The sequence below is a fragment of the Ictidomys tridecemlineatus genome, chromosome 1, assembly GCF_052094955.1.
Source record: "Ictidomys tridecemlineatus isolate mIctTri1 chromosome 1, mIctTri1.hap1, whole genome shotgun sequence".
Lineage (NCBI taxonomy): Eukaryota > Metazoa > Chordata > Mammalia > Rodentia > Sciuridae > Ictidomys > Ictidomys tridecemlineatus.
In genome coordinates this window covers 210,920,943-210,941,025 of record NC_135477.1, presented here as the reverse complement: position 1 = coordinate 210,941,025, position 20,083 = coordinate 210,920,943, and the positions used below count along the sequence as shown (strand labels likewise).

At 36.9% G+C, this 20,083-nt stretch overlaps 1 pseudogene; it reads right to left on the bottom strand.

Annotated features, from left to right (window-relative positions):
* Nucleotides 1-11,627: 11,627 nt before the first annotated feature.
* Nucleotides 11,628-20,083, bottom strand: part of LOC101974531 (T-complex protein 1 subunit zeta-like) — a 34,024-nt pseudogene continuing 25,568 nt past the window's right edge.

The following is a 20,083-nucleotide window of genomic DNA, read 5'->3' as shown; positions in this document are numbered from 1 at the left end:
TGGAAGATAAGGAGGAGCTAAAGCAGGAATGACATTCCTTGTCCTTTCATTATCCTTTGTCCCCATAGGGGTAGCTGTGAGCCAGTCTTTATGGTGGGCTCGTAATTCAGGTGAAATGACTTCCAAATCTGGAAATTGAAATTCTGGGATTTTGTTTGATTTGTATAAAACGCCTTTCATGTGACCTAGCACAGAATCCAGGAAGAAGAAACCAAGGGTTGTAGTACTTAAATAATTTTTCTGCAAAGTAATCACTACCAACAGTTTTCTCAAATTTCAGTCATTTTTAGACCTTAACATTTCACTACTACTTTTTTCTTTTAAAACTCATTATTAGTAAATTTATGTTTCAAAATGTTTTTGTGCTTAAAAAATAGGGTGGGATATTTATGGTTGAATATGAGTTTGTTTACATCTCTAGTTTTTTATCACAGAATTGTCAAAATTTTATTGTTTGAAACTTAAAATAGGGCTGGGGATGTGGCTCAAGTGGTAGCGTGCTTGCCTGGCATGCGTGCGGCCCGGGTTTGATCCTCAGCACCACATACAAACAAAGATGTTGTGTCTGCCGAAAACTAAAAAATAAATATTAAAATTCTCTCTCTCTCTCTCTCTCTCTCTCTCTCTCTCTCTCTCTCTCTCTCTCTTTCTCTCTCTCTTAAAAAAAAAGAAACTTAAAATAGATGACTATTAATAAGCACAAATTGAAAGTACATAGAGAAACATAATCCCAGTTCATGGTGTTTCACATTATCTTTTTTAATTTGAAACATCTCTTCAGAATAATATTGTTTGCTGCAAAGAAATATTTACCTGATTTTCAGCAATTCTTTAAATTTCAGGATAGTTACTTTTCTTTCACTAATTTCAAGGAAAACTGAAAGAAGTAATTCTATCTTAAAATCAGATATGACACATTCTTTAAAATTATTTTTCTCAGTGTAGTTAAATCTATGCATAGAAGTGTCTGTGATGTTTGCCAAATGTTAATGGTTATGTCTGGGTGATAGAATTTTAGATTACTTTTTTTCATTCTTCTCCTACTGTTCTTTACTTTTTAACATCAACTAGGTGTTACTTTTAACAAAACCATTAAATTATGTAAAAAGCATTTTATCAGTTTATGCTCCTACTATCATTGTGTGGGAGCACAGACCCTCTTATAATTTCACCATGTTTTTAAAATTTTTAATATTATCACTTGATGGCTGAAAATGATAATTTACTGTTTTAATTTATATGTCCCTAACTATTAGCTTTATTGGATATTTTTGCTGTTTTGATTAACATCCTTCTTTGGTTAACACAATCTTTTTCAACTTTTGCAGTTGTTTGTGGTGCGAGCTCATAGTGTGCTGGTAATTGAAACTAGAGCCTCATTCATACCAGGCAGGGACTCTATCACTAAGCCATATTCCCAGTTGCTTTTCTAAAATTTATCCTTTCAAAATGCCATGTAAATAGAATTGTATAGTATGTAATATGCACATTTTGTGATGTGGAAGAAACTTGAACTTCATGTCACAGCATTGGTTTTCTTTTTCTCCTCTCAGATCCAATAACAGTATTCTACCTTCTTACCTTCAGTTTTCCCCTCTCAAGCTATTGGCTTCTAGAAACTCATTCTCATTTGAGTGACTATAGATTTTGAAGTATACTAAGAGCATGGAAGAGCTATGGCCAGCATGGAGCAGGAAAGAAAATGAGCCTTTGTCTCAAGAGATGGGAGCAAAGAACCTCCAGAGCAGCATGGATGAGATCACCATTTCAATACCATCACAATCCTGCTCCAGAGTGTATGTGTGCCCAGAGACACATTCAGAAGTCAACTCCTCCCCAGGGCTCTTCATGACCAACACAACATGGCAAAGTTGGCAGAAACTTGAAGAAAAGATTCATTTGTTTCTTTCTTTCTTTCTTTTCTCTCTTTGATAAGGAAAGGAATAAAGGGTCCTATAGATATACCAGTTTTTGTTTTGTTTTGTTTTGTTTTCCACCTGTGTTCAGGTGCTTGGCATCCCTCAGTTCCATGATTGCTACTATGGAATAGTTCGTGCAATGACTCCAGGCCAGGGATGCCCACCTATGTCAAGGCTCTAGTTAGTTTACTTCCTTATGATTGATATATGCTGAAAAATTGTCATTTTGCCATGTTAGATTTGGAGCTTTTAAAATGTAATCAAGCCCAAATCAGTTCATAGGAAATAGTTGCAGAATATGACTCAAATAATGAGTTTATAGGAGAGGATTGGGTAAATGTTAATATTAGGACACTGTTATAAAAGGTATCATCAAATTGTCTCACAAAATTAGGCTGTGCATCAAATATACTTTTTGATAACATTTTTTTCTCATTTGAAACTTCCTCAATAATACTCCAGAAGCATAAGAATTAAAATCAAGAATCAATAAATGGGATGGTATCAAAATAATAAGCCTCTTTACTACAAATGAAACAATCAAGATCATGAAGAGAGGGCCGATAGAATGGGAGAAAATCTCTACCACCTGCACTTTAGATAGAGCATTAATCTCCAGGTTATACAAATAACTCAAAAACCTTAAAACACACCCACACACAAACACATCATCATCATCATCATCATCATCATCATCATCATCATAATGCAATCAACACATGGACAAAGGAACTGAACAGGTACTTCACAGAAGAAAAAATATGAATGGTCAAAAATATATAAAAAAATATTCAACATCTCTAGCAATTACAGAAATGCAAATTAAAACTTCACTGAGATTCCATCTCACTCCAGTTAAAATGACAATTATAAAGAACACAAGTAACAAAATAAATATTGGAGAGGATTCAAGGAGAAAGGTACTTTCATACATTGCTGGTAAGCTTGCAAATTGGTGCAACCACTCTTAAAAGCACTGTGGAGATTCCTCAAAAAAAAAAAAAACTTCAAATGGATATATAATTTGACCCAGTTATCCCACTCCTCAGTATATACCCAAAGGTCTTAAAATTAGCATACTACAGTGACACAACCACATCAGTGTGCATAGCAGCTCAATTCATAATAGCCAAGCTATGGAAACAACCTAGGTGTTCTTCAACAGATGAATGGATAAAGATGAATGGATAAATGCTAAGTGAAAGAAGCTAGTCCCAGAAAATTGAAGGCTGAATGTTATCTTTGATATATGGATGTTAACCCACAACAAGAGGGGGAGAAGAGATGAAGAATAGAAGTCCATGAATTAGACAAAGGGGAATGAAGGGAAGGGATGGGAGAGAGGGATAGGAATACAGACATAACTGTCCTAGCCTTGTATTTGAATACATGAGCAATGTAACTCTGTATCATGTACAACAAAAAGAATTGGAATCTAATTAGAATAAGTCGTACTCCATGTATATAAAATATGCTAAAATACAATCCCTGTCATGTATAACTAAAAAAAAACAAATAAAAAATAAATAAAGATAATGGCACTTCTTGGGAACCACCCCTGCCCCCAACAACAAAAGAAAAAAGCAAACACAAACAAGCAAATATAATTCCTCAAAACAAATCAGCAATATAAACAAAAAAGGAAGAAGCTAAGTTATCCATCTTCAGATGGCATGATCTTATACATCAAAATCCCTAAACACTCTGTAAAGAATCTCCCACGAATAGTCAACACACTTAAGAAAGTTGCAGGATACAAATTCAACATACAAAAATCTGTGGCACTTCTACACACTGTTAAGGAACTATGTGAAGAAAAAATGACACACAGAAAAAAATAACATTTACAATGAAATTTTAAAAATTCTTAGAAATAACTTTAACAAGGTGAAAGTTTCTAATACTAAACCATAAAATAAGTATTGATGAAATAAATCAAGAAGACAGAAATAAATGAAAAGATGTTCTGTGTTCATGAACTGAATTATTATTGTTAAAATTTCCATATTACCCAAAGTGATGTACAGATTCAATCACTACCATAACTCCAATATCATTTTTTTTGCAGAATAGAAATACAATTGAAAAATGGTTAAGGAACTATTAAAGACCCTAAATATTAGCCAAAGGAATCTTAAGCAAACCAAACATACAAACAAACAAGAAAAAGAAACAAACCTGGAGACATCATACTATCTGAATGGAGAAACTAGAAATAAATCCACACATTCATAGCTAAATGATTATTGACAAACCTGCCAAAAACACACAATGGGGAAATGACTATTTCTTTAGTAGTTTGGGGTAAACTAGATTTATACACATAGAAGAAAGAAAATTGGACTCTTACAACATATACAAAACTTTAGTCAAAATAGATTAAAGGCTCAAATAGAGTACCCCAAACAGCAAAATGGCTAGAAAAAAACCAAGGGTTAAAACTTCTTAATCCACACAATGATTATTTGCATATCACTCCAAAAGCACAAGTAAGAAAAGCAAAAATGGACAAATGGGTTTGTATCAAGCTGAAAATCTTCTGCACAGCAGAGTCAAACAAAATGCAACGTACAGAATAGAAGAATATATTTGCAAACCATACACCTAATAAGAGGTTATTATCTGAATTATATAAGTAACTTAGACAACTCAATAGCAAGCAAAATTTAAAAAACCTGATTAAAAATGGACAAAGAACATGAATAAATATTTTTTTCAAAAACAGACATACAAATTGTCAACAGGAATATTACAAAATGCTTAATGTCACTAGTTATTAGAGAAATGCAAATTAAAATAATGATGCAATATCATATCACACCTGTTAGAATGGCTATTATCCAAAAGTCTAAGGAGGACTGGGAATTATAACCCAGAGGTAGAGCACTTGCCTACCATGCATAGGATGCTGAGTTTAATCTCCAGCACACAAAGATTAAAAATTAAATAATATGTGGTGAGTTTGTGAAGAAGGGGTCTCTAATACACTGTGGATAGGATATTATGGAAAACAAAATGAAGGTTTCTCAAAATTTAAGATAGAACTAAGTACAAAACTATCATATAATCCAGCAATACTACCCTGGGGTACATATCTAAAGGAAATGAAATTAGTATGTCAAAGAGGTATCTGCATTCCAAGTTCATTGTAACATTATTCACAATAGACAAGATATGAACTCAGCCAAAGTATCCATTAATGAATGTATGGATAAAGAACATATGAAAAAACACCCATACATGCAGTGGAATACAATACAGTCTAAAATGAAAGAAATCCTGTCACTTGGAACAACATGGATTAGCCTGCAGGACATTATGTTAAATGAAATAAGGCAGCCACAGAAAGACAAATACTATATAATCTCACTTTCTTGTAGAATCCTAAAAGGAATTAATAGAAGCAAAGAGTAGAATGGAACTTTCCAGGGTCTGTGTGGGGAGTGGGGGAGATGTAAGATGAGGGTCAAAGAACACAAAGTGTTGGTTAGGCAGGATGAAAAAGTTCTGGAGATTTATTTATGTAGCATGATTACTGCAGATAATAATAATAATAATAATATATGCTTGAAAATTGCTTAGGGAGTAGATCTCAATTTTTCAGCTTTACTGAGATACAATTGACAACAATTTAATGCATTTACTACATACAATGTCATTTTTTTGATATACCTATATATTCTGAAACGATTATCCTAAACCTGCTATTTAGCCTATCCAATACCTCCTAGTTGCTCTATTATTATTATTTTTGTGTGTATGTGTGTGGTAAGAACTTTTGACATCTACTTATCTTAACAAATTTCAAGTATTGCATATAATACAATATTGTTGACTGTAGTCACCATGCTGTGATCCCTAGGATTTATACATATTATAATTGAAAACTAGTATACTTTGACCAACATATGCCCATGTCTCTGTTCCCCCAGCCCCTGATGATATTTTAAAAATTCGAATTCTGAGATTGGACACTAAATACACTCACCACACACTAAATAATGTTACTATGTGAGGTGATATATATGCTAATTATCTTGATTGTGAGAAGGATTTTACAATGCGTATGTACATCAAAACATCATGCTTGTACAATGTGAAATATACAATTATTTGTTAATTATAACTGAATAAAGAAAAAAAACCCAAGATTCCAAAAAGACACAAAAACTTTAAGCAGCTTATGCTCAGTCCTTTCCCTATTAGTCTTCATTTCTCCCATTCCTACAAATATTTTCTTTTCCCCACAGCTTTGATCTCAAATACATACTAAGAGGAAATAAGTGAATGGAAAGTAACATATGTAGAGCAGGTACTATGCCAGACATTCTCCCTGGTCTGTTTTCTCCAATCCCTCAGCAAATTCTGTCCCTTCTTCCTTCCCAGTGTCTTCAGAATTCAGCCAATTCTCCCCATCTTCCTACCACTACCCTGGGCCAAGCCAGCACCATGTTTCTTTTAGATTACTACCTTGGCTTCCCTAGGATGCCCTGCTTCCCTTTGTCTTCAGTTTAACCACAGGATGGGAACGAGTGGTTCTTTTACAACAGAAGTCAGGCCACACCTGCCTGCAATAAGAATCTGAGGAGGCTCCCACCACACAGAGTAAATCACAAACCCCCTATATTGGGCTTAGAGGTCCTGCAAAATCTGCAGCCCTCCTATTTCTCTGACTTTATCCCCCAGAATCACTCCTTTGCCCACTCTGCTCCAGCCAAGTGGTGTCTTCCCTGTTGTGTGAAAAAGGCAAACAGGTATCTACCTCAGAACATTTGCACCTGCTCTTCTCTCTGCCAGAAAGGCTCTTCCATCAAGAACCTTCATGGTCATTTGGAGGTGTTGCTAATTACCTTATATGAAAATGAATGCTTTGTAGCTCTTACCATCAGAGAATTTTGTATGTATTTATTTTCTGTTTCCTCAAACTTGGCCTGCCCACTATTGTTTAATCTAAGAGGGTGGAGATATTGCTTATTCTGCACACTGCTGGGTTCCCAGCTGCTGGAAGAACGTTAGAAACAGAGTTGGTCTCAAACTGGCTATTTAACCTATAAATAGCTGTGGAATGAATGAATGAACCTGTACAAGCATAAAGAAAGGTAAAAATTTTCTCCTATTTTTACAAATGAGGTCAACATTGATCAGAAAGATACAGTACTCTGTGTACAGTCACACAACTACTAAGAGAAAGAAAAACAGACCCCAGGAAACTTTTGCAGTCAGGAAAGAAAAGACCTAGGACAATAGTGTCAGAATGGTCTTACAAATGTATCATACATTATTGCTGTATCTTCCCTAACATCTAGATTAATTTAAAAATCTTATTTAGGATAAGGTAGTATATTACCCTGGAAGGACTGTTTCTAATGGAATTTCAGATGCACTGATGATTCTGCTGTGTGGCATCTTAGGGCAGGAAATAGCTATGCCCATGGTCCTAGGATTAAACTTTCTGCTGTCTTCTACCTGTGAATTCTGGAAGAATAGATTATTAGTCAAACTCACTTGAATATAAAATCAGCTTATATGGCATTCCAGCCCTGAATCTTCTTTCATCTAGCTTTATAAAAAAAAAATATTTGCAGATGAGCGTTTTGTAGGCACCCTAAGTGATGATTAATTTTGATTTTCAACTTGACTGGTTTCGTTGATGCTTGCCTAAGAAATTAGTAAAGCACTCCATTGTTTTTAATTCCCCCCTACATTTTTATTGGTGCATTTAGTTGTACATGATGATGGGATTTGTTGATACATATTTACATGCATACAATATAAAAATAAATTTGTCCAATATCACTTCCCAGCACTCCCCCGTTCCTCCCTGCCTTTCAAACACTTGATCTCTTTCTTCTACTGTTTTTCCTTTGATTTTCAGAAGATCCACCCCCACCTTTTGTTTCCATTTTCCTCTTTAGCTTTCGCATATGAGAGAAAACTCATAGCCCTTGACTTTCTGAATTTGACTTACTTTGCTTAACATGGTGGTCTCTAGTTCCATCCATTTTCCTTCCAATGTCATAATTTCATTTTTCTTTATGGCTGAGAAAAAAATTTCCATTTTGTAGGAAAGATAGTTAAATGAATTGGATCTAACTTTCCCATGTTCATATATGAATACACCACAGTGAAACTCCACATAATGTACAACCACAAAAATGAGATCCTAATTAGAATAAGTTATACTCCAAGTATGTGTAATATGCCAAAATATACTCTACTGGCCTGTATATATAAAAAGAACAAATAAAAATATAAATAATAATAAATACTAGAGAGGATGTGGAGACCAAGGAATAATTTTACACTTATTGATGGGACTATACATTAGTATAACCACGATGAAAATTGGTTTGGAAGTTCCTCGAAAGACTAGAAGAGAACCACCATATGACCCAGCTATACCACTTTTTGGTATTTACCCTGAAGACTTAAAACCATCTTACTACAGTGATACATGCCTACCCGTGTTTATAGCAACACAATTCACAATAGCCAAACTATGGAAACAGCCTAGGTGTCCATCAATGGATGAATGAATAAAGAAAATGTGCTCTATATACACAATAAAGTACTCTTCAGGGTGTCTTGAGGGTGATTCCACAGATATTTGCCAGGTGGGACAGCAAACTAAGAGGAGAAGATTTGCTCTGAATGTGTGCAGCACTCTCTCATAGACCCAAATGGTAAAAAAAGTAGAAGAAAGAGGAAGCCCATGCTCACACGGAAGCTCTATTTTGCTGCCACCATCTGTGGACATCACACTCAGTTTCTTTAATTTTTCAACAGGAACTCACACCAGAGACTCTCCAGGAAGCTTCTGGGCTTTCAATCTCAGACTGGAGCTACATCATTGGTCCCTCTTGCTTTGAGGCTCCGATTTCCTGGACGGAGCAGCTACTGGTTTCTGTGACTCTCCAGCATGCAGACAATCATTATTGGACTATCCAGCCTCTGAATGTGAAATGGATACATATGATTTTCTGGGGATATAGCTCATTGGTAGAACATTTGCCTAGCACGTGAAGATCCCTGAGTTCTATCCCCAAGAATGAAAAAACAAAACAAACTCCTGACTATGTTGTATACCAGAAGTGGTTCTAGAGAAACAGAAGTGTAAGGATGGATTTCCTTAATTGTCTTTGTGGTTTCTTGAGTAGGCTTTCTAATTTGATTCAATCTAAAGTTACTAAAGACTCTCCTTCTGGTACTATGAAGAGCATTACCATGTTCTCCATACATGAACTGTCTGAAGAGATATGCAGAGTAAAAGAATTTGAAACCCCTAATTCATTATTTGTAAGAAGCAAGGGATTCAGTGATTCTATACGTGATACTTTTGAACAGTTTTGGAAAACCAAGAAAGATAATGGTGTTGATGGGTTGTTCCTACCATCACTGGGGAAAACAATAGAAGAAAAGCATGACAAAACAATGATCAAAATGGTCTGGCTCCTGTAGACCTATTCAATAGATAAGATAGATAGTAAAATAGAGGCAAGCAGTCATGGCAATGCCCCCCCTCAAAGGTTCGTCTTTAAATGTAAATAGCACTCCATGAAATTAGCCTGTAGACACATACCAAACAATTTTCAGAACCAGAACCCTTGAAGGGGAGGCCAGATCCCCTTGAAGAAGTACTCTGATACACTAATAAACAGGTATACTGTTCTCCCATCCTTTTCCCAACTACTCTTTGTCCTGAAGGGATGGGAAAAGGCAAAGCATGAATGAAGCCTCACACAAGGGTTAAAAGGGCACAACCAATCAGTAGGTCATGAGCCAAACTAATGGCTTTGACACTTTTCCAATACTTGATTAGCATAGATATGGACCAATAGCCTTAGCATTTTCCCAATACCTGATTAACATAGTTATCAATGCTCCTACCCAGTAGCTGTTAGCCCTAGACTAGTATGCTTAGGTGACAACCTACTATCAGGTCCTCTTTGCCCAGTGAGAGAGCTCTGTTTCTTCTCACTTGAATAAATCCTACTCTTTCACTCTCACCTTCCATTGTCCATAAGTTTAAATCTTCAAATTTGTGAGAAAAGAAACCAGAAAGAAGTCACTATAGTAAGTGGGCATTTTTCTGCCATGGAGAGTTGCAACGTGGTCATTATTCCCACTTGCCCGACACACTGCCAAAGAATCCAGTCCTGACTGCTGAGAGCAGCCGCTAACTCCAGAGAGCAGCTGTAGCTTCTGCAGAGGGCTACAATCCTGTCAGTGATTATAGCAGCAGGGACTGAGAATACAGTGTCACTCTGGTGTTGGCTAAAAATAATGGTGTTCCCAGAAGTGAAGTAGGTGAGGAATCTATTAAATTCTTACTTGATCTGTATAAGCAGAAAGATTCCAAGACAAATGAATGTAGATCTACTCTGAATCATAGCAACACAGAATCATGTAGAGATCCTTAACAAATCCCCAGACTTGAACCAGTTTTCAGACCCAGAAGCCTTGAAGGGCAGAGGCCAGGTCCCCTTGAGGAAGTACTCTGATACACTAATGAACAGGTATACTGTTCTCCCATCCTTTCCCCAAAGGGACCTAGGCTCTTTCACCAGAGTAACTATACATTGAAGGAAAAAGTAATAATCAGAACTTTTGGGAACTAACGCACATTGGCTCTGAACTGGCATCAATCCCAGAAGATCCAAAATGTCACTGTGGCCCTCAAGTAAAAGTAGAGACCTATGGAGATCAACTATCAATGGGGGTTTTAGTCAAGGTCTGACTCACATTGGTTTGGTGTTCCCCTGTGGCTGTTTTTCTCTAGTTGTTTCAGAATGCATAAGTGGAATTGATATACTTAGCATTTGACAGAATCCTCACTTTGTTTTGCTTCTCTGCATTTTTCTCTTCTTCTGTCTTTGCCTTCTCAGAATCTGCTCCTTCAACTGGACATAAAAAGTTATCAGCTATAGATTAAATAGAAGGTGGGAAGATTATTGAAGCCAGGCAGAACTTGAGCAAGAGATAAGAGAGGGGAGATGAGACTGGACTCTCTTGTTAATTCCTCTTCTACACTGTGTTCTCTCAATATTTCTGTGGCTCAAAAGGAGCTCCCCGGGACACCCAGGTGGAATGGGTCTCCCTCCTGGAGAAGCGAGTCCACTCTGCCCTGGCTGCAGCAGTATGCAAGCTGCCCCAGACACCCAGGTGGGAGAGGTCTCCTGCCTGGAGGGGCGAGTCTTGAACTTCACACAGGGCAGGATGGTTGCTCATGCAGGGAAAATGTAGGGAACAGAAAACCATATTGAACATATATCAGTATTCTGTCACATATCAACGATAGAAAATTATAGGTGATTTAAGTTATATTTAAAATTTTTAACCAATGATAACCTTAATTAAATTATAACAACTCAATTTAGTTGAAATAACTTTTTGTTTTTCAAGGAATATTTAATAAGGCAGATAATGTGCTTATCAAACATGTAATTTTATGTCACTGTAAGTAAAACAAAACATCCTGTTCACTGGGTAAAAATGACCTGCTTTATGCATGTACACTCAGTGCAATTAAAAATACTGTAATTATAATTTCATACCATAATTTGAATATGTGCCCCATCTTTTTTTTTTTTCATATGGGGAAAAACATTACTTGAACAATCATTTGAGGCTTGGACAAAAATCCACAGCTATATCCCTCAGGGTAATTCTATAGTCTTCAAGGGAAGAAGACACAAAGGAAGCTTAAATTCAACCGTTTAGAGAGGAAATTCCAGATCGCATGATCACATCCACCAGGAGAATGTTGGTGGCAGTCATAGTACAGAAGCCAAGAAGCTGTTTCTTTACACAGTAGTTATCATATACATGTATTTCTGCTGCAAACATCCACTTCACCTGTGTTCAAGTCCAAGCCTTTAAGTAAGCTGATCCGATTGTGAATGTTCTACTTGAATCTTTTTATTTATTTATTTATTTAGTTGTGAATGGACACAATGCTTTTTTTTTTTTTTTTTAATGTGGTACTGAGGATGGATCCCAGTGCCTCACTCATGCTAGGCAAGCTCTCTACAACTGAGCTACAATCTCAGCCCCAAATCTTTTTTTTTTTTTTTTAGTTGTAGATAGACACAACTTCTTTATTTTATTTATTTTTTAATGTGTTGCTGAGGATCAAACCCGGTGTCTCCCTCAGACATGTTAGGCAAGTACTCTACCACTGAGCCACAACTGCTGCCTTTGAATCTTAACTAATTTTCTTAATGGTCAAAACCAGAGTTCTGAGCAAGTACCTTGGGAATAATGAGCAATATATCAGCCTGGACTCCAAGTTGGGCCCTGCCCTTACACTGGGCTTGTATTTAATCACTGCTTTACGGCCACTTCCACTGCACCAGCACATGCAACCAACCACACAGCCATCATGGATAGCATTTTTTTGAGGGGAGGGGCTCTACAGGGGATTGAACTCAAGGGCACTTGACCACAGAGCCACATCCCCAGCCCTATTTTGTATTTTATTTAGAGATAGGGTCTCACTGAGTTGCTTCCCACCTTGCTAAATTCCTCAGGCTGGATTTGAATTTACTTTTGAACTCACCCTCCTCTTGCCTAAACCTCCTGAGATGCTGGGATTACAGGTGTATGCTATGGTGCCCAGCCCCATTGATAGCACTTTTGACCACCCTCAAGCCATCTCATATTTTTTTATTGCACCTTTAATTTGAGTGTGTGCTTATTTGGTCCTTTGACTAATAAAGTGACAGAACAGGAATTGTTACATTTCTCAATAAAGGTGAACTTCTCTACTCCCAAAGTATGCTCATAGACAAGTTCTGCATGTCCCAAGCAGTTAGGATTTAGGTCATTAAGAGAATTCAAAACTACCCCACTGCAAGCAAGAGTCAGCCCTTCCATATTTCTCCATTTAGCTCTGCACAGAGCTACTATGTCTTTTTTTGCAAGAGCATCCAAAGAAAATGGGTCAGTTCCCTTTTGGTTAATAACAACAAGGCCTTTATCTGAGTCATCACAGACTTTCTTTTTCACTTCTACTATTTTTTTACTCTATTTTCAATAAATTTTCTTTCAGCTTTTACTAGTTTCTCTCTCTCTTCTGCACTCTTGTAAAAAGAAAGAAAGAAAGAAAAAGAAAAGCCAAAATTCCCTTCTTTTTTTTTTTCAAACTCCAGTGACACATTGCATATGAGAATGTATGCATTCTCAACTCTCTTCTTTATGTCAGTGTGGCAGGCCCCCTGGTCCAAAACCAGCCCCATGATTAAGCTTGTATCAGTTTCATATTTATATTTCATGTCCATGATCTCAACCATGAATAGGTCAATAGTCTCATCTTTTTTTTTTTTAATGGTCAAAATGGAATCCACTACAACTTCTGTTAGGACATCTGCCAAGTTCAGCATCAACTTTTGAATGGAGAGATATTCTGGCCCCATCTATAAGTGTCTCCCTGTCCATCTCTCTGCTTACTTTCATTTGTTCCCAAAACTCAGAAATGTAAAGATCTGCCTGTTTGAGCCACTCTATGATGACAAGGACGTGGTACCCTCACCAGTGATGTCATCCTGGGAAAGTTATGTCCAATCCATTCTACTATCTTTACCATTCCCATCCTACCTCCTTTCCCCCATTCCATCCTGTCCCAATCACACAAACCTCTACTACTCCCTCCCCCTGCATGTTGTGAGGTAGCATCCTCATATGTTTCTAATGAATTCCTTTTCTAGCCCATATATAAAAGGATTAGCCATGAATGGAAACAGAAGTGTTATATGCAGTCATTGCATTTCCATGGGCTTTTGATGGAACTATTTAGAGGAGTCTTGGTGCTGGGGGATGTATTATACAGGCATAACCCAAGCAGACTGTGACTCTTCTAACCTAACATGGTGAAAGGAAGATTCTGGTGAACCTGTTTTGATGGCTTTTTGACCTTTTGGGACTTCTTTAGTTAGTTGGACTGCTGCTGATAGGCACCTACTGAAAGCACAGAACATACAGACCATGGAGCAGAAGGATGCCTGGAGCTTGACCACAAGTTGGTCAGCATATTTGAATGAGGGGGTTTCCTGCAGTTAGGCCTCAATCCAGGAAATACAATAGTGGGAAATGATGATAGTAGAGGTTGATATTTCGTGAGCATTCTCTGCATTCCAGGGACTGGCCCAAAAATATTTTTTATTTTACCTTATTTATTTCTCATAAAAACTTAGAAGGAAATATAGAGAGGATAAATAGCTTGCTCAAAGTTACTTAGCTGGTAAATAGCAAGCATGGGGTTGGAAATCCAAATATGAGTCTGTATATGTGCTTGCCACCAGCTGACTACTACCTCTCTGATAGTCAGGACTTGAACATCTGTGCAGAATCTAGACAGGAGTCAGGTGCCACGGAGGCGCTCTGGACTCTGTTTCTCAGTTTCCGCTCCAGGCACCTGAGGCCTTAGCCTGCTGTCTAATGCTTTTCTGCCACATAGAGTCATCTCTTTCCTAATCAAATGTTTTCTTCTGATGTCTGTAAGTAGAGATTTAGAAATAAACCTAGCTGGAAGGGCTCAGAACTTGGAGCTCAATAGTAAAGTCTCAAGGTGTAGAAAATTGCCTATTTAGAAGTAGTTTCGATTTCCAGCTCAGCAACAGATACCTGGGCCTCAGAGGAGGAGATGCTGATCCATTGGGTCAGGTATGGAGACATATAACTTTATGTATGTTTAAAAAAAATTTTCCAAATAACTTTGATATCCATCTGAGGTTTAAAAATCCATAAAATAGACTCTGGAGAAAGCAAATTATTCTGGGGGAAAAAGAAAAGAAAATCATCATAGTGTATTTATGTTCATTAGATAAAGTGATAGAGCACTTCAATCGCTTAATTCTGGAGCACAGGAGGAAAGAAACAGGCTCTAGAGCAATTTACTCTCCAAGCCTTATGTTTAATTAAGAGTCTTGAATAGTTTCCTGTTAGCACATAATTGACATCTCACCAGCACCCTATAGTATGGTGTATATGCTGTTATTAAGCAGATGAGCACAGAGGGTGCACATCTAACTCTGCCCAGAGTCAAAGAGTTCCCAGGAGATGACCTTTATACAGAAGGCATAAATATAATGAGTCCTTCCTTACCTGGACACAAAATTTGGGAAATTTTAGAACCTGAGTGTGAAGAAGTGTGTTTTATATTATTATTATTATTATTTGTTTTTAGGTATTGTGAATTGAAACCAGGGCTGATTAAAATTCAGCCACTACCACAGCCCTTTTTATTTTTTATTTTGAGACAGGGTCTCACTATGTTTCTTAGAACCTTGCTAGGTTACTGAGGCTAGCCTTAGACTTGAACTCCTCCTGCCTCAGCCTCCAAAGTTGCTGGGATTACAGGTGTGTGTCACCATGCTTGGCTAAGAAGTTCATTTTGGAAGAAATCATACAGCTCAGTGAACCAGCTCCTTTTGTTCCATCTGACTAAGATTCCATTCCATGAACCACAATGCAAATCACCTTCCACACTTTATACTTCCCCACCTTAGCTGCTCTTCCACCCATTGAGAGTCAATTCCTCAGGTGAAAGCTTACAACAAGAAATTAAAACCGGAGTTGTGACAGACTCACTGGTGTACTTTTATGCATCTTTTGTATATGTTAGCTTCATTCCATTATGAATTGCATTTGCCATTCTTAGCTGCTGATTGAGTTATCAGATATTTGACACATGAACACAGTTCAAAGAGATAAAACCATACATATATTCTCACCTCCCATTTTAATGAGGTAATGTCTCACCCTATTTGCTCAGGTTGTTTTCTTTATGAAGGAATATCCTGCCTCTAGCATCTTTAAGTGTTTATTAGGGAAAATACTTTGCAAATACTGATTTTTACCCTGGCAAAAATAACATTCCTTAAGAACTGCAAGAGACCTTAGGGATCATATACCCCAACTGCTTTTGACAACCGAGTGCTGAAGATTCTAGAAAATAGGCAGGGTTTGGGAACATGGTAGAGGTGGCCACTTGACAGCGCTGGTTTTCCTATTGCTAATTGGCTTCTGTGCTTTATCAGCAGTGGCTGCAGTGTTGGGGAGGGGATAAGGCTCCCATGTTGATCTTTAGAGTGTGTCATATCTTTTGGCCCTGTCTATACATCTTCATTCCTACAGCTGCTGGTTAATTCTTGACCCTACTAACCTGGACAATAGCAGTAGCTTCTTTTAGACCTTCCTGCCTTCTAACTTATACATTCCTCCCCTTAGTATCACCAAATCTATTTTGAAATCCCTGATGTACACAAATCCATGTGAGTTTTCTTAAGAGGTACACCAAAGAAGAAGAGGATCTGGAGTCTGATTAACAAAATCATGAGCGTGACCATAAACATAATCCCTAGCCTTTATTGAGGGTTTACCATGTGCCAGAATTTGTCCTGTGAGGTTCATGTAAATTATCTCATTAAATTATCATAGCACCTCTACGATACAGTTAATATAATCATCTTTATTTTAGAAATGAAGAAGTGTAAGCACTAAAAGAACAGGTGATTTGTTCAAGTTTCTCAGCTGCTATGTTGCAGAGCTAAGTTTTGGTCTTGGGTCATTTGCTTCTAAAGGCTGTGTTGTTCACCACTATGTTGGGTTTTGATGGCCAGAAATGAAAGAGCAAGCTCATTTGGGAGTGCCATATTTTTGTTACTCCTTAATAAGTAGTATACTCTGTCAGATTCTTTCATCATGTCAGTCTTTTGCATCTTTTCTGTGACTTCTGTTTGGAAATTATTTTGAAATTGAATTATGTGTAGCACCAATATATTTCTCCATCAGTGCAATGTCATAAAGAGTAGTTACATTTCCAGACCAATCTGTCATCTATTTAAGCTATTATATAAATCCTCTCATTTGTGATTAAAATACAAGAGAAAGTATAATGCCAGAATACAGATAATAAAAATGAAAAAGAAAAAAAAACGAATGCCAAATGTTATTGTATTTTAATCTGAAACAATAGTGCTTGAAGGAAAGGAGGATGAGAGAGGAGATAGAAACTTTGAGATTTTATATCATGTGTAAATACTTTCAACAGCTTGGGAGTTAGATGCTTATTTTATCCGATTGCATTTCAAATTTAAAGATTTTGCTTTGATTTGATATAGTTGTATGGGTATAATGTTTTTGAACTTCGAGCAGTCCAAAATAACAAGAACTTTTGGTTACCCTTTTAGTAATCCATTTCCTTCTGCCATTAACACAATCCAATAAGGCGGATGGAAGGAAAAGTGTACAACCAGCTAGAAGAAGCTGATATTTCCAAGGGGCATTTGTAATTTAGCAAGTACTTTGTCTTTCTCTGATATAAAGTATATTCTTTCAGGTTTGAAATGGATTAGCCATGCTTTTGAGAAAATGACATTAAAATCCTTTCATAGAATACAAAAGCAAATGCTTTGGGTAATTATTTTTTTCACAAATAGCATTATCCTTTCTCTTTTCTTTATTTTCAGGCCACTGCTGAGGTACCTCTGCAGGGCCTCTTCTTTTAAATCTAGTTACTCCTGAGCTCTTATTATAAGGGTATGTAAAGAGAGTTGCAAGAATGGTTTCAGATAATCTGCTGTGAATTGTGCCTGGGACAAGTTTGCCCTGCCCAGTTGCTTAGGCTCTGCCCTGTTCCCATTCCACTTTCTTATATTTTGTTTCTTTGTTTCATGACACAGTTAGTCACTGGGGTGGAAGTAAGTTTTTTAGCCCCTGTAACAGAAATTTTGCTTCCTTATTATCCATGGAACTGGAGTTTCAACTCAACCTTGGCTGCAGGCAGGAAGAAGTCTTGGATTTGACATTGCTAAGGGAGTTAGAAACATCGTTATTTTCAAAACATGTCACAAGGTCATTGATTAAACACTAAAGCAAGTAACTCAAACTGAATCAGTTTGAGAGAACCCTCCCTCCTCTTGGACTCCCATTTTGGCCCACATTAAATACATTTGATTTAAAGCTTACTGAAAACTAAGGGTTCCAATCTCAATAGTCAGCACCACAGATAATAATATAATTTTCTCCAGTTTGTAAAAGGAGGAATAATGGACCTGAAAAAATTGGATTACTTTTACTTCCTTTGCCTAGCAAATGATATTGGCAAAATTGATTTAAGATACCTAGTATTTGAAGTGATTGTGGTATAATGCTTTGTAAACCCTGCTTAAGTGATTCTCTTTGAAGTTAGTCCTGGAATTGCTTTGTTCTTTGGAGATGCCGAGATAAGCTCCTAAATGGACATCTATTCACCAGAGGACATGACATCTAACTTGCCTAAAGTTCTCAGAGACATGATAAATACCGTGACATCCTACTTATTTTTATTTTCTTCTTAGAACTGCAACTCTGAAATATTCCTGTGAAACTAACTGTTCAGTTGCATCACCCAATTCAAATCAGTGGATGCAAAGCTTTTTCTCCTGATTTCTCGATTTATAGGTCCCAAGTGAACTGAAACTGATGATTTTTTTTCCTGCCAAATTGCAGTTTGAAGAAGGTACTTTTGAAATTTTGTAAAGTAACATTGCAGAGAAGTTCCTTCTGGTCTTTTTCTTAGGATATGGTAAGCCATTGGGGAAAACATGGCCGGGATATCCTTTTACTGGATAAATACTAAAATATCCTAATTTCACACTGATGTTCTTGAAAATTTATATACAAGAAACTTGAAAAACACTAAATATGCTAACTTTTCCTCTAGTATGGATTCAACATAGACATGACCATATTTAAAATCACTCAAAGTATATTTTATAAGTAGAAGTAAAATTAGAAAAGACAATTTCTTTCTTTCTTTCTTTCTTTTTTTTTTTTTTGCTACTGGGGATTGAACTCAGCAATACTCAACCACTGAGCCATAACTGCAGCCCTATTTTGAATGTTATTTAGAGACAGGGTCCCACTGAGTTACTTAGTGCCTCACAGTTGCTGAGGCTGGCTTTGAACTTGTGATTTTCCTCTCAGCCTCCAATGCTTCTGGGATTATAGGTGTGCTTTCTTTCTTATATCTAATTTGATAGTAATGATAGAGGATGAAATGTAACTTTTAGATAACATAAAAGAAGTTTAATGAAAAATATTTTCAATAATATTTCACTACTTTCCTCTAAAACTATTCCATTAATACTCACTAGAGAAGCCACTTAAAGAAAGAAACTTGCTTCAGGGAGCTTTTGTCATAGAGTGAAAGTGGTTCTGGTGGGTTGGGTAGTGTGAGTCCTGTTCATAATGAGAATATCTGGAGGCAGAGACACAAGGATGTATGTTGGTGAGTAGCTCAGCAGGGACACATCTGGTTAGCAACATCACATTAATTTTCTCGGGGAAAAGTGGAAAAAATATGTAAGGCCAGTATAAATTTGCAAGATGGAAATGTGAAGAGGAAAGATGCACATTCAGAATCAGGATAGTCTCTAAACCATGTGGCCTAGCATTTTCAGAATGGTCTGACATCTCTGAACCTGTCTTTCCCACTGTAAATACAGGCAGCGGCCATTTGCTGTGAAAATGAAATGAGACACTTTCTATGAAAAGCCTTTATACTTTCTAAAATCCCATTCCTTTGCAGGATGCCTTCTAACTTTTGTCAGATACTAATTTATTTAATGAGTTCATTTTTTTAAAAAAAGTGTAGCTTTTAGATGAATAATGAGAGGTTTACAGAATTGAGGCCTCAGATATGAGTACATATCTATAAGGATGACACCCAGCAGCCATCATTACCTGTACTCCACCATGCTCTCTACATGAAAATATGAGGACAATTAGCCCCAGGGAGATGAGGATGAAGCTAGACTGTGCCATTGGTTAACTGTGTGATGTAGGGATAATTGCTGGACTTCTTTGAGACTTTTTCTATTCTTTCTAGGAGGTATAACCATACCTTTATCTCAGGTTATTTTGATGATTGACTGAAAACTATGTACTTCATATGCAACGTTTAGCAGACAAAAACAGCCCATGCATATAAGACTCACTATGTATCAGCATGGTTCTAAATACCTGAAGGATATTAACTCATTGAATTTTCATATCACAACAGGCCAACAATATTTTAACCACTATTTTACAGATGTAAAAATGTAGGCACAGATATTAAGTTGCTCAGCATCAGGTGTTTAACTATTACACCATTTTGGTACTGTGGTCTTTCTATTAAGGAA